An 11,788-nucleotide genomic window follows, 5' to 3' on the forward strand; every position below is an offset into this window, starting at 1 on the left:
TTCATGAACTACATCAGTCACTATTTAATTAATCATTTCCTATGATATTTTGTTTGGCCTTCTAGTACAACATCTGCCTATTTCTAATGTTTTGCAAACAACAAATCTTTGGGGGAAAAGGACCCTGGGATTTGCAATGGCTGTTTTGGTTATTTCCTTAATCTTTTAACATGTTCAGAATGCAATGTTGGCCCAATGAGAAACTGAAATATACTTTTTTTGAAACACTGGGGGGCTTTGTGGGTTTGTGAGTTTTGTTTGTGGTTTTATTTGTTTATTTTTAAATGGAGGTTGAGACAGAAAACAACATCCAGCTGAAAAGTTTCCTGGATGTAGATGTCTGCCTCCTAGCTGCACCAGTAAAGTGGAAGACTAGGAATATTTTTTTCACCTGGAGAGGTGGTGCAGGACACTTCAGCTGCATATGTAGTTTACAATGGAGGAGAAGTGCAACAGTAAGCAGCCTGTAAAACATCTCTTCTGGAGGCTGGCACAACAGGAGGCAAGCAAAAACATGGAAATAATTTGACTATAAAGGCTATAAGTCTTCATCCTTGATGAAATTCAAATTTAACTGGACATGATACTGAGCAATTGTCCTAGTTGAGCAGGAGGGACCAGCTGACACTGTGTAAGGGTGATCAAAGCTGTGTATTCTACCCCCCTCTATTCATTCCCCAAGGACAATGGGCCATTAGCAGCAGCTGCCCAGGGAGTCATTAGCACCTTCACACTCAGTCTGAGGGGGCGGAGCTGCTAATGGGCCATCAACAGCTCAGCACCCCCTGGCTCCCAGAGTTAATCACCCATTGTGTGAGTCCCCACCCAGGGGGAGGGACTGGGGGCTCCCTGAGGGTACATAAGTGGTGGGTAAGAAGACTTTGGTAACTTCTTGTCGGATTCTGAGGAGCAGCAGGACCTTGACAGGAGGAGATCACCGCTCTCGCCCAGACCACAGCCCTTGCCTGCACCAACAGGTTTTTCATTTCCTTTTGCTCTGGACTTGGGGGAACCACAGGGGTCTCAGCACAAGGGCAAACAAACCCCCTTGGGTTTGTGCCCCAGGACACTGGGTTATACTGCTGGGTTTTTGTGAGTTGAAAGCAATTTCCCTTTTGTGTCAGTGTTTTTATTGTAATATTATTAAATTTTAGGTCTGACTTATAATCTTTCTCTTGTGGTGAGTTCATTTCCCCTGCTGGTTCGCCTTTAAACCAGCACAGCAATCTACTGCAGTTGGCTCTGCTTCAGCAGGTAGTTGGACTCAACAATCTTCAGAGGTCCTTCCCTATCTCTGTGTATCAGTGGCCCTGTGAGGTGATGATACTCAGCTTGCCCCTGGCCTTCTATTCATGTGGCTGAAGAGGCAGCCTTTCATCTCAGATGAAGAGGCCAGAAGATTTTACATGATCTTATCCTTTTTTCTTCACAAATACTTTCCCAGAACTTTTGGTAGTTCTTGTTAAAGTCCACCATTCTGGGTGTCTGTTTCAGAGTTGATTCTTTATTATTCCATGTTTTACTTTAACATGGTTAAACGCATACACTTCGTCCTGGTTACAACAAATACATTTCACAGTGTACACTGTCCATTATTCCTTTTTACTGTTGCCCTGTTGTGAAATTCTCCTTTGAGTGGTTGTTTCAATAAACAAGCGAATACTGGAAAATTGCTTTTATTTACAAACTGTTACCTTTCAAGATTAAAACAGCTTTCCTTAACTTTCTGTTGTATAGTATTATTCATAAAAATCCAACTAACTTTACTTTCCTTTGTTCTTTTGGACTAGGTCCACATCAAGCCATGTGGAGGATATAATAAATCAATTATCAATTAGTGGAGTCAATAGCTCTGTTTTGACGTTCTGTATTAGGCAGTAACTAATTGCCCAATCCTAAGTGCTTTTAAAAACATATCTAGGAAATCAATAACGCAGAAACTGAATTTTAAACAGAAGACTGAACATAGCTAGGCACAAAGAAATGGGCAGCCATAACTGAGGCATGTGCCACATCAGTAGGATTTTCTGCTGTTTTCGTTTTTGCTTTTATGTGTCTTTTTTTTACATTCTTTTCTTGATAGCCTTTTCCGTTTGTATATGGGATATCAATAGCTCACCCAAAGCTTTAGAACAGGTGGCCATAGAAGTTATGGCCTTTTGTGGCAACTACCAGGCACAAATATCTCCTCCCTGAGGAGTCATAGAGCTGAAGATGGGTTCAGGCAAGATAACACTTACCAACCCAGTTGACTGTCTGTTCCTCTTTGTTGAAACTTTCTATTTTCCTTTATTCTTCACATTTTTTCCACTCAATGAGCAGTAATTTTTCCTGCTCCACTATAGTGGTGTTTTGATCTGTCTTATGGTGAGCCCAAACCCACTGCTTTAGCTACCTGTTCATCTGAATGCTTCCTTTCTAGTATGTTCTTATCTTTAATTTTTAACGGTTATGCTCTTTTTAAAAATTATTTATGGTGTGGGGCAGTTACAGAATGATTGTAGGACCCCAGGCTCTGACATACAAGCTCATTGAAGGGGTTTTACTTTAAAAATATACAAAGCTTTAAAAATTCACTTGCTGAATTTTTATAAAACCCCAAGTTCTTTTATACTTTGAGAGAGTACAAGGGAGAAGATGCTTCACTCATTTCTCAGGAGGTTCTTTTACAGGCAAACTTTGGAAAATAAGGGAACTTTACAAAAGTTTATGGAGCAACATTCAATCAAAATAAAGCATTCCACAAATTACTAACACAATCTAACCCATACAATTTAGCAAAATTTAATCCATCTGAATATTAAGAAAGGACACTAGGAGAGGAAGAAGAAATAAAGAATGAGACATAAAAAGAAAGAATTATAGGTACCACCCATAGATCCAGCTACCAGGAGTCCAGAAGATGGCAAGATACAAAGGTGTGAAGACCACATCTTTGTTTATTACTGCTCTCGCCCCCTTTGGCCATCTGTCCCAGTGCAACTTCTGGCCCATTGACCATTCAGGTTCTGGGGCAGGGTGAGGGGCAGCAGTCCTGGTGTGCCAGCCATTCTGGGACTGTGTTAGGGGCTTCAGGGGGTGTGGTCTGGGGGAGTGCTCCAGTGTGCCAGTGACTGACAGCAGCTCCAGGGCTGCTCAAGGAGGCTCAGAAGGGTTGAGGTGTGGAATAGGGCACCACCTCACCTTTGTGAAACTTGACCTGTCCCTTCCCTCTCCCCCGCCATTTAAAGAGTTGGTCTTAGCCAATAATTGATATAATAATCTAATGTCTCATATGGTAACAGTAAAAAATTTAGAAAGTTAACATTATGATTTCCAAAAGCCCTTCAATGAAAAATTTTCACCTGGAGCATGAAGTATTTAGAGTACTATTTCAGTAAATGCTCTTTCAATTTCTAATCCACTCCGATTTTGTAACAGCTAAATTTATATCAAAATGCTGTGAACATCTTAGGATTCAAACAGAAAAAACAGATACACACAGAAATGATTTAGTAGCACTAATGTTCTCTGACAAATTAGAAATCCGCCTGTGAAATCCTGGCCTCCTCAATGTATATGAGAATTTTGTTATTGATTTGAATTTCTCCAGGATCTACTTCTTCTGTCTTCTTGGGCACAACATCTTGTGAGGGTTATTTTGTAAGGGGTGGTTTAACAAGCAGTTTGAGAACCAATCTCCTGATTGTGACTCCTAATACATTTTACTCCTTACAAAGGTCTGTGATACCACATTTTTGGTGAGTGAGAGATTCATGACACAAGATACCACACAGGATATCATGCTGGATTTTCTCTATTCCATGTAGCAGACTTATCCCATGAGGCTCTGAGGTAGGCTCTGAGCACACTGTGTATGTACGTGCATTTTCTTGTGACAGCTACCTTCAATCAGTGAGCAATTCAAAGGAATTCCATATTATATGTATAATCTTACACATATACAAAATACACAAAATATGTCAGAGATGGAAATTACCTATGTGACAGATTTGGACTTGCCTGAAGTAATTTAGGAATATTCTAAGTAGGATTGGTTATGGAGCAGCTTTATCCATGCATATGTATTCATAAAGTGATTTAATTCAGTAATGGATTTCAGGGCATGTGACCAGGAAGAGTGAGAATTGAAACCAGACATATACTCCCTAGCAGACAACTCGGACACAGTACAAGAGCTGTTCTATTTGATGGTTTTATTACAACTTCCTTCTGAGCTCAACAAGTTTCGGTACAGGTCCAAGAATGTAAAGGAGCCAGGAATTTCACTTAAGCTTAAATAAAACCCTGTAAGGAGAAAAGAGAGGCTAACAGTGCAGTAAAGATGACCCCAGACTTGAAAGAACACTTGAAAATTTATCCTCCAATCAAACATTCAACAAACTGACATCTTAAGACAGATCTTTTGCAATTTCAAAAACTTTCTGCAACATTTTTTCCTCACTGCTTTAAAATTGAGTATCTATTTTAAGACAGCTGTTTGGACAACTATATAACCCTTGGTAGCGGCTGCCTGAAGGAAGGAACAGGTTACCATGTCACATCAGACCTGAGGGTCATCCAGCACTTAAGAGATAGTAAAAGTGGAAGCAATTCTAATCATCTGCTCTAAAGAGGACAAAGACAGATGTCTGAGACAAAGAACGAAGCCCAGAGATGCTATCACAGATACTACTTTTCCAGGAAAGTCAACTTTCATAAGGAATGATGGACCAGATAATGAAATGATGAGTATTGTATCGGTTAAATAGCTTATTTTGCTGAATTTCAGTTAAGCAATTTGAGATAATGGGAGGATACTAGAAACAGAAAAATGTAAATGATATAATTATGCCAACAAAAGTTTTTCAAACAGATCATGGCAGATGAACTTCCAGAAAGACTGTACACATACCACAGGTATTTTGACTCACCAAACAATCGAATATCTTTGAATACAAAAAATTCCTGATATGTATTTTTCAAGGACAATTTTCAAACCATATTTTACTAGACCTGGAGATATTTTGCATTTCTGTTTAATCAGTTGCAATCTTCTGATCTAAGTATAGGTCAGTAAGCCAGTAGGAGTCTAGGACTTTTGCTGAACATTGCAATAACCCTGAAGTGGTTCACAATGTGATGAGTGTGGTGAAAGGCATCCTCAGGCATACTGAGACTCTGTAGTAATATGTATGGATCCTCGCCTGTAGTGTTGGAGGAAATTTTCCCTGACTTCCCTTCACTATAGCTGTCAGGGCGAGTGATCTCTGCTAATATTTGAGTGTCCAGTGAGTGATATGGGATGCTGGAGGTTGAAACTGCAGAGGAGTATTTCCCTCCATTTCATCTTAGACAACACAGTGCACCTTATTAGGTGTGTTGAGCATGTTATTTATCAGTCCCTTCACAAAGAATGGAAGTCTTGGTATAGAGCTAGAAACATGCACGTGAGTTTTCAATGGAAGGTGCTATATTCACTCTGATCAAATTTCTTCCTACTTTGTCTGTTGTCCCTTCATTAACTACTATCAGCCTTCTATGCTCTATGTTTCCTATGCAAGGCTCTTCACTGTTTTGAAGAAGGTCTGACCCATGTGGTTTTGAGGCTGCATTCCCAACATTCGACTACTTGGAATTTGCTTTGCAGAATGAGATGGTAAACAGATGAAACCCGAACCCCAGATAAAAAAGGATTTGCTGTTCATTACTCTCATTCCCAGTCAGAAACAGAGATGGCTATCTATTGGCTTGTGTATCTATTAGCTTGGAAAATAGAACATGAACTTTGAGATAGACACCAGAAGAAACAGTACAAGAGTCCTCTTCCACTCATAATCTTGCCCATCTTCCATACTTAGCTAATGAAAATATTCTATTTTTTCACTTCCAAGGCAGAATGGTAGAAAGAGAGCCTTCATGCAAACTAGATACTCTATTTAGATTCTTAGGTAATGGATTAAATAAGAAAATTTCAGCTTTAATTTCAGGGATGTCAACATGATAGTATTTCTCACTGTTCATTTTCCTTTATAGTTCATAAATTCCCTTATTGCTTTAAATGTTTCTCTCTGCACTATTCAACATTTGCATAATCCATTCCTCTCAGCTCAAGAATGTTCCTCTCAAAGAGAGCTTGTCTTCAAAAGACTTTTCTGCCATGAGAAGTGCAATAAAAATGGCTATCAGTGAGAGCAACAAAAATGCATTGTGATATATTTCAACTTGAAACCATCTGAAATGGGAAAAGTTTTCCTGCCAATTGCCTTTCCTCTAGGGTTTGATGCCTCAGAGGGTCTTTGATTTTTTCTGATTTTCTAATTTTTATAGTCTTTAGAAGTAATTGTAATTGTAGTGAAAATGCAGACTTTAATGTGTTAGTATTAAGTTCAATGTTTACACATGCCAAACCCTGCCCCATATTAATGTGTTGAATTCCACTAGGCTATTTAGTCTTCTTTTCAAGGTAGAAAACTGAATAATATCAGAAGGTCGACAGCACAAGACATAAACATAGGCCAATGACCTCAGGGTCTAGGAACACTGGAAAACCTCCAAGCCCTACCTGTGCTGACAAAGATGAAGATGATGAACAAAGGGTTTCAACTCCCCCAAACTCAGTTTCTGACAGGGGATGCCAGAAGTGGGATAGGGTTGGACCAAGGGATGTGTAAAATGGGGATTAGGTGGACAATATTATAAAACCCATGGAAAACCAGTGTTCAGGGCATGTGTTGATATGTATTCCTGGATGAGCCTGGGTGCTCATTAAAGCCACTGCTCTCCTATCTTATCTCCCACTAAAATTGTCTTGGAGTCTTTTGTCTCCACAGACTTTTCAGGCAACAAGTTCCTCTATGCTTTCAAGTCCATATCTTTCTGAAATGCAAGTATACTAATATATATCCTACAGAAAGGGAATAAATTTTGATCATTGCCAGAAAATCCAGAGTAGAGTTAATATACTGCACCCTGCTAATCTCTGCCTAATACCATTGACACCAGTACCAAATCCCTTAAATGAAGTCAGACTGGTATTTCTTTTAATTTTTTTTTTCTGACTTCCTTTCATGAAGGCACAAACGTTAAAACAGACTCAATGTTTTACAGTCTTCAAGTTTGTCTTGAGTTGAGCTGGCAAAATGCTAACCCCTAATACAGAGAGAAAGTTTCTCTCTCTTAAGTGGAGAAAAGGGAGAAAAGGAAAAAAAAACCCTTCAAACTAGGTTTGTGCTTAAACTAACTATATGTATTTTTATAGAAAAGAGAAAAGCAATACTACAATATAACACACACACTTTACACAAGTTAGATATAACAACAATTTTCTACCTCTCACCGAAACTAGATTCTATTACTCTAGATCTACAGGCACCCCAAAAGACATCCAACAAGAAACAGAAAGTATAAAAACACAATGTTTCTGCTTCCCTGAAACTAAAACAAAATACAATATAGTAGGAGCAGAGCCCAGCACAACAGAACAACTGGTGCATGTCCTGTTTGTACTCCAGCCATGATGGAACTGGGCAAACACTTCCCACTCCTGCACTCATATCTTAGATTTGTATCATCTGGTATGAAATATATAATCAATTGGGTTGGAAAAGACCTCCAAGATCATCGAGTCCAACCCTTGATCCAACTCCAGTCCATTTACTAGATCATGGCACTCAGTGCCACATCCAATCTGCATTTAAAAATCTCTAGGGATGGTGAATCCACCACCTCTCTGGGCAGGCCATTCCAATACCTGATTACTCTCTCTGTAAAGAATTTTTTTCTGATATCCAACTTAAATTTACCCTGGCAGAGCTTAAGCCCGTGCCCCCTTGTCCTATTGCTGAGTGCCTGGGAGAAGAGACCAACCCCCACCTGGCTAGAACTTCCCTTCAGGGAGTTCTAGACGGTGCTGAGGTCACCTCTGAGCCTCCTCTTCTCCAGGCTAAACAACCCCAGCTCCCTCAGCCTCTCCTCATAGGACTTGTGCTCCAGTCCCTTCACCAGCCTTGTTGCTCTTCTCTGGACTCACTCTGGTTACTTAGGCAATACCTGTCTCTCCCAATCTATGCAGACTTCTTGATCCTGCTAATTTGAGGCCTAACTAAAAATACTACAAAGTCCTTGAAGGTAGAATTATAATCCAACATAGGTAGGTAGAAAACAGGAGGAAAGGGATGATTCCAGTAAACTTGGAACACATCTCACTTGTAAAGACAGCTGATACTTCCTGCGAGGCCAGACATTCCTCAAAACACAGTGTAAACACAGTGCATCAGTGCAACATCTCTTAATGAATGAATCATTGTTCACCATAAACCTGAGGTTTTCTATTACAGGACTTTATAAGGAATTTTCATCCTACTAGTGTAGTCTGGAAGGGATCCATTCATAGAACTTTGTGGAGAATGAAGATGTTACAGATAAAGGGCTCAGAATTTGGAAAAATTATAAATAATGGGAAAATATTTCAGAAAGATACAGCAAATGGTGTAGGAAAACAAGTCCATCAGATAAAGACAAATTAAGGATTTACATACAATGATTAAATATGTAGGTTAGTGCTGGCTGAAACCTGTATACTTGGATGTTGTAGATGTTGTAGATAACCTCTATCTTTTTATCAAGATTAGGGATCTGCTTAAAGGGTTTATTCTACTTCTACCCATTAGTCACTGGGCTTCATGAAGGAACAACTGAATGAAATTTTTCAATAGTTATAGAAAGTCTCATGAGGAAATGACTAGTCTCTTCAACTTTTAAAAATTGATGATATTGTATAAATCAAATGGTCTGGATAAAAATCTTGTTTCAAAATAATATATTTACTTAAGAAAATCTGTCACAGGAGTCACACAGTAAATATAATTATTTCTTCTAGGAGTGTCTACCTGTGAGGTAAACAAAATTACTGCAAGTAGAATGAAAGACATTCCTACAAAAGAAAAAGAAAAACCCCAAACCCAAACCCAAAACAGTGAAACGGAGATAATGAAAATAGTTTTACCACAGAAGTTCACTAAATATACATTTTAAAAGACCACATTAAACACATAGATCAATTTATTCTGCAGAGGTGGAACAGCCACAGACTAAATCTTAATCTGCAACTTTGAAGCTCTCAATATGATTTTAAAAGTCATTTAATCTTTTAATAAGTATTAAACATGTCCAAGTTTAACATTAAGAAATCATAGGATTTCATCATTTTTCAGCATTCTGCTCTCACTTTGTTACATGCAATTGAAAGACTGCAACCAAATATTATAGAAAAAGCAAATTTTTTTCCTGAAGTCAAATCAACTTGTATTTTGTGGAAAGAGAAAATAAGCAAATTGCCATTTATTTACTGTAGCGCTTATTCAAAACTGATTGGCCAATTAAGCTATCAGTTGCTTTTTTTTTTCCTTGTGGCACAGGGAGCAAAAATAACTCATTGAATTTGATGTGCTTCTAAGTTCACAGGACTGTGCAGAATGCTGCACATCCTAGACCAGACTGGATAGAAAAGTAAACTACTTGTCTTAATGGCAAAGCAGAAGCCTCTGAAGTAGCTGAGCATAGCTGAAAAGATGACATCCATTCCTTGCTAAATGTTTTCAGACTTTTGAACACTAAAAGACAGTGCATACAAGATGGGAGTCGCCAATATATGTCACAAGTGCAACTACCCTTGCCTCTTCCAGGGCTAGTGGCAGCAGACTCCATCCTTTTATGCAGTGCAGGCAGGATCATTGCATCCCACAGAGAATACCATGTCTCTTGTTGACAAATCAGTATATACCTGCACACACCCTAAAGACTTGTTCCTGAGGGCCCATGAAATCACTGAACACTGGAGCTCTTTACAGCATGTGCTTCTGAACAAGGATGGTGACATTTCATAGCCACTGTTAAGGCACACATCTGGGATCTTCATGGCTTTCTAACTTTCTGCACTTTTTTAACTTTTCTGCCTTTCAGGGTGTCTCAGCACACTCAAGGCTTAGATAAATCAGGCCGAGGTGGAGTTCTGCAGGGAATTTTGGGACTGCATTTTGGAAAAGCAGGTTCAATCTCATTTCTTTGACAAGCAGATAATATCTTCTTTTTCTAGAGAAATAGTTCAATTCACTTTTATCTCTGATCCTTTTAAAAGTGTAGTTTAATAAACAGGAGTCAAGCAGCCACAGTGAAATTCTGTAAGGCCATTTCCCAAGGAAAAAAAAATGTCCTAATTACTTTAATTAACCTGTTGTCCTGGCTCTGGCCAGGATAGGGTTAAATTTTGCAGTAGCCAGGACAGGGCAAGGCCAAGACCCAGAGGTTATTCTATATTGTCTAATGGCATTGCTGGGGGCAGGTGGAGGAAGGGAGTCTCTTCCAATAAGAAAGAGTTCCTTCTGGTTGAGTAAGTGTGCCACCTGTTCTGAGCTGGAAGGAACAATCAGGTGGCATCCATTCTCAGTGGCTGAAGTGGTGTGACTGCAGTCAGGTTGAGCTCTTCAGTGAGGATTTTTATATGTGAATCGCTCTCTCTTTTCTACACTTCTGTTATGAATATTGTTGCTGCTACTGCTCATTTTCTTATCTCATTGCTGTTTTCAGTAAATGGTCCTTATCTCAACTCATGATCTTCACCTTTTTTGCTTCCAATTCTCTTCTCCATCCTGCCATAGAAGGGGACAGGGTGGGCCAGTGACTGGGCAGCATTGTGGTTTGGAGAGTCTCAGTGGCCGTGTTAAATTGGGCTGTACCATTCCTAAATCGTGACACCTGTGTAAATGTTTCCACTTCCTTGAGTGTTATCAAAATAGAAGCATTCTTGAAAGGTTGCTCATTTCTTTCATTCTCCAGAATTTTGGCAGCTGACTTTAAACACCCAAAGAGTCACTCCCCAAAAAGTGAGTGAGGTAAGGATGATGAAGAAAAAGCATTACATAGAAGTACAGAATACTTTTATCCCTGTATTTTTCTTAGAAAGTAGTCTATCCTTTGAAAAACAAAAGCTATAAACAAAATAAAGCAACAAAAACTACAACAAACCCCAACACAGTAGGCATGCCATCTGCCTGTAAAAAGGCTTTGGGAGAGAAAAGGAAACATTAATATTTTTCTGTTACAAGAGCTACTCGAAAGTTTTTGGTTATCAGAGGAAGATGCTGAATTTTGTCCTTTGAGCAAAGCTTTATCTTGAACCTGGGCTGTAACAGAACCAGACATTTTTCCTTGCACTTAACCAGAAATCAGAGGAACCATCATTGCAGTTTGAAGGATGGTAAATGAATGACATTAATTTGCATTGGAATACAGGCACTGGACTTAAAGCCTTTGATGTTGGTTCATCTTCTAACTGAGATAGTGGACTAAGAAAAGAATCCTGTTGTGACCCCAAAAATCGGAGGAGAGACCATGCCTTGTAAAATATGCTCTTGGCAATTGGTCCAAAGACATAGTCATGCTGTGGGAGTACTATTGCACTGTACTTCACTGAATGTAGAGTAGTTTCTAGCAATAATAACTCCTGATTTGGTCTCCTCAGAGTGATGCCTAACTGTAAGTAATCTTGACATTATATCCTTAATCATGCATATTCTGTACCTAGCTTTGTTAAGGGACTCTAGTGCCTCCTGAGATTAACTCTGTTAACTCCTGTCTCAGGTTCTAAACCCACAAAATGTTGTTCTATGTTTCCGTAAGTTCAGAAAACACCAGAGAAAAGAGAGTTACAGGTAGATATGCCATCACAAACAAGGCTAAATAATGATTTAGTTTTAAATTAATGATTGTATTTCTTATCTGGCAAACTCTGTTTCTGTTTAAATCACGC

Source organism: Pithys albifrons, chromosome Z (genome assembly GCF_047495875.1).
Source record: "Pithys albifrons albifrons isolate INPA30051 chromosome Z, PitAlb_v1, whole genome shotgun sequence".
NCBI lineage: Eukaryota > Metazoa > Chordata > Aves > Passeriformes > Thamnophilidae > Pithys > Pithys albifrons.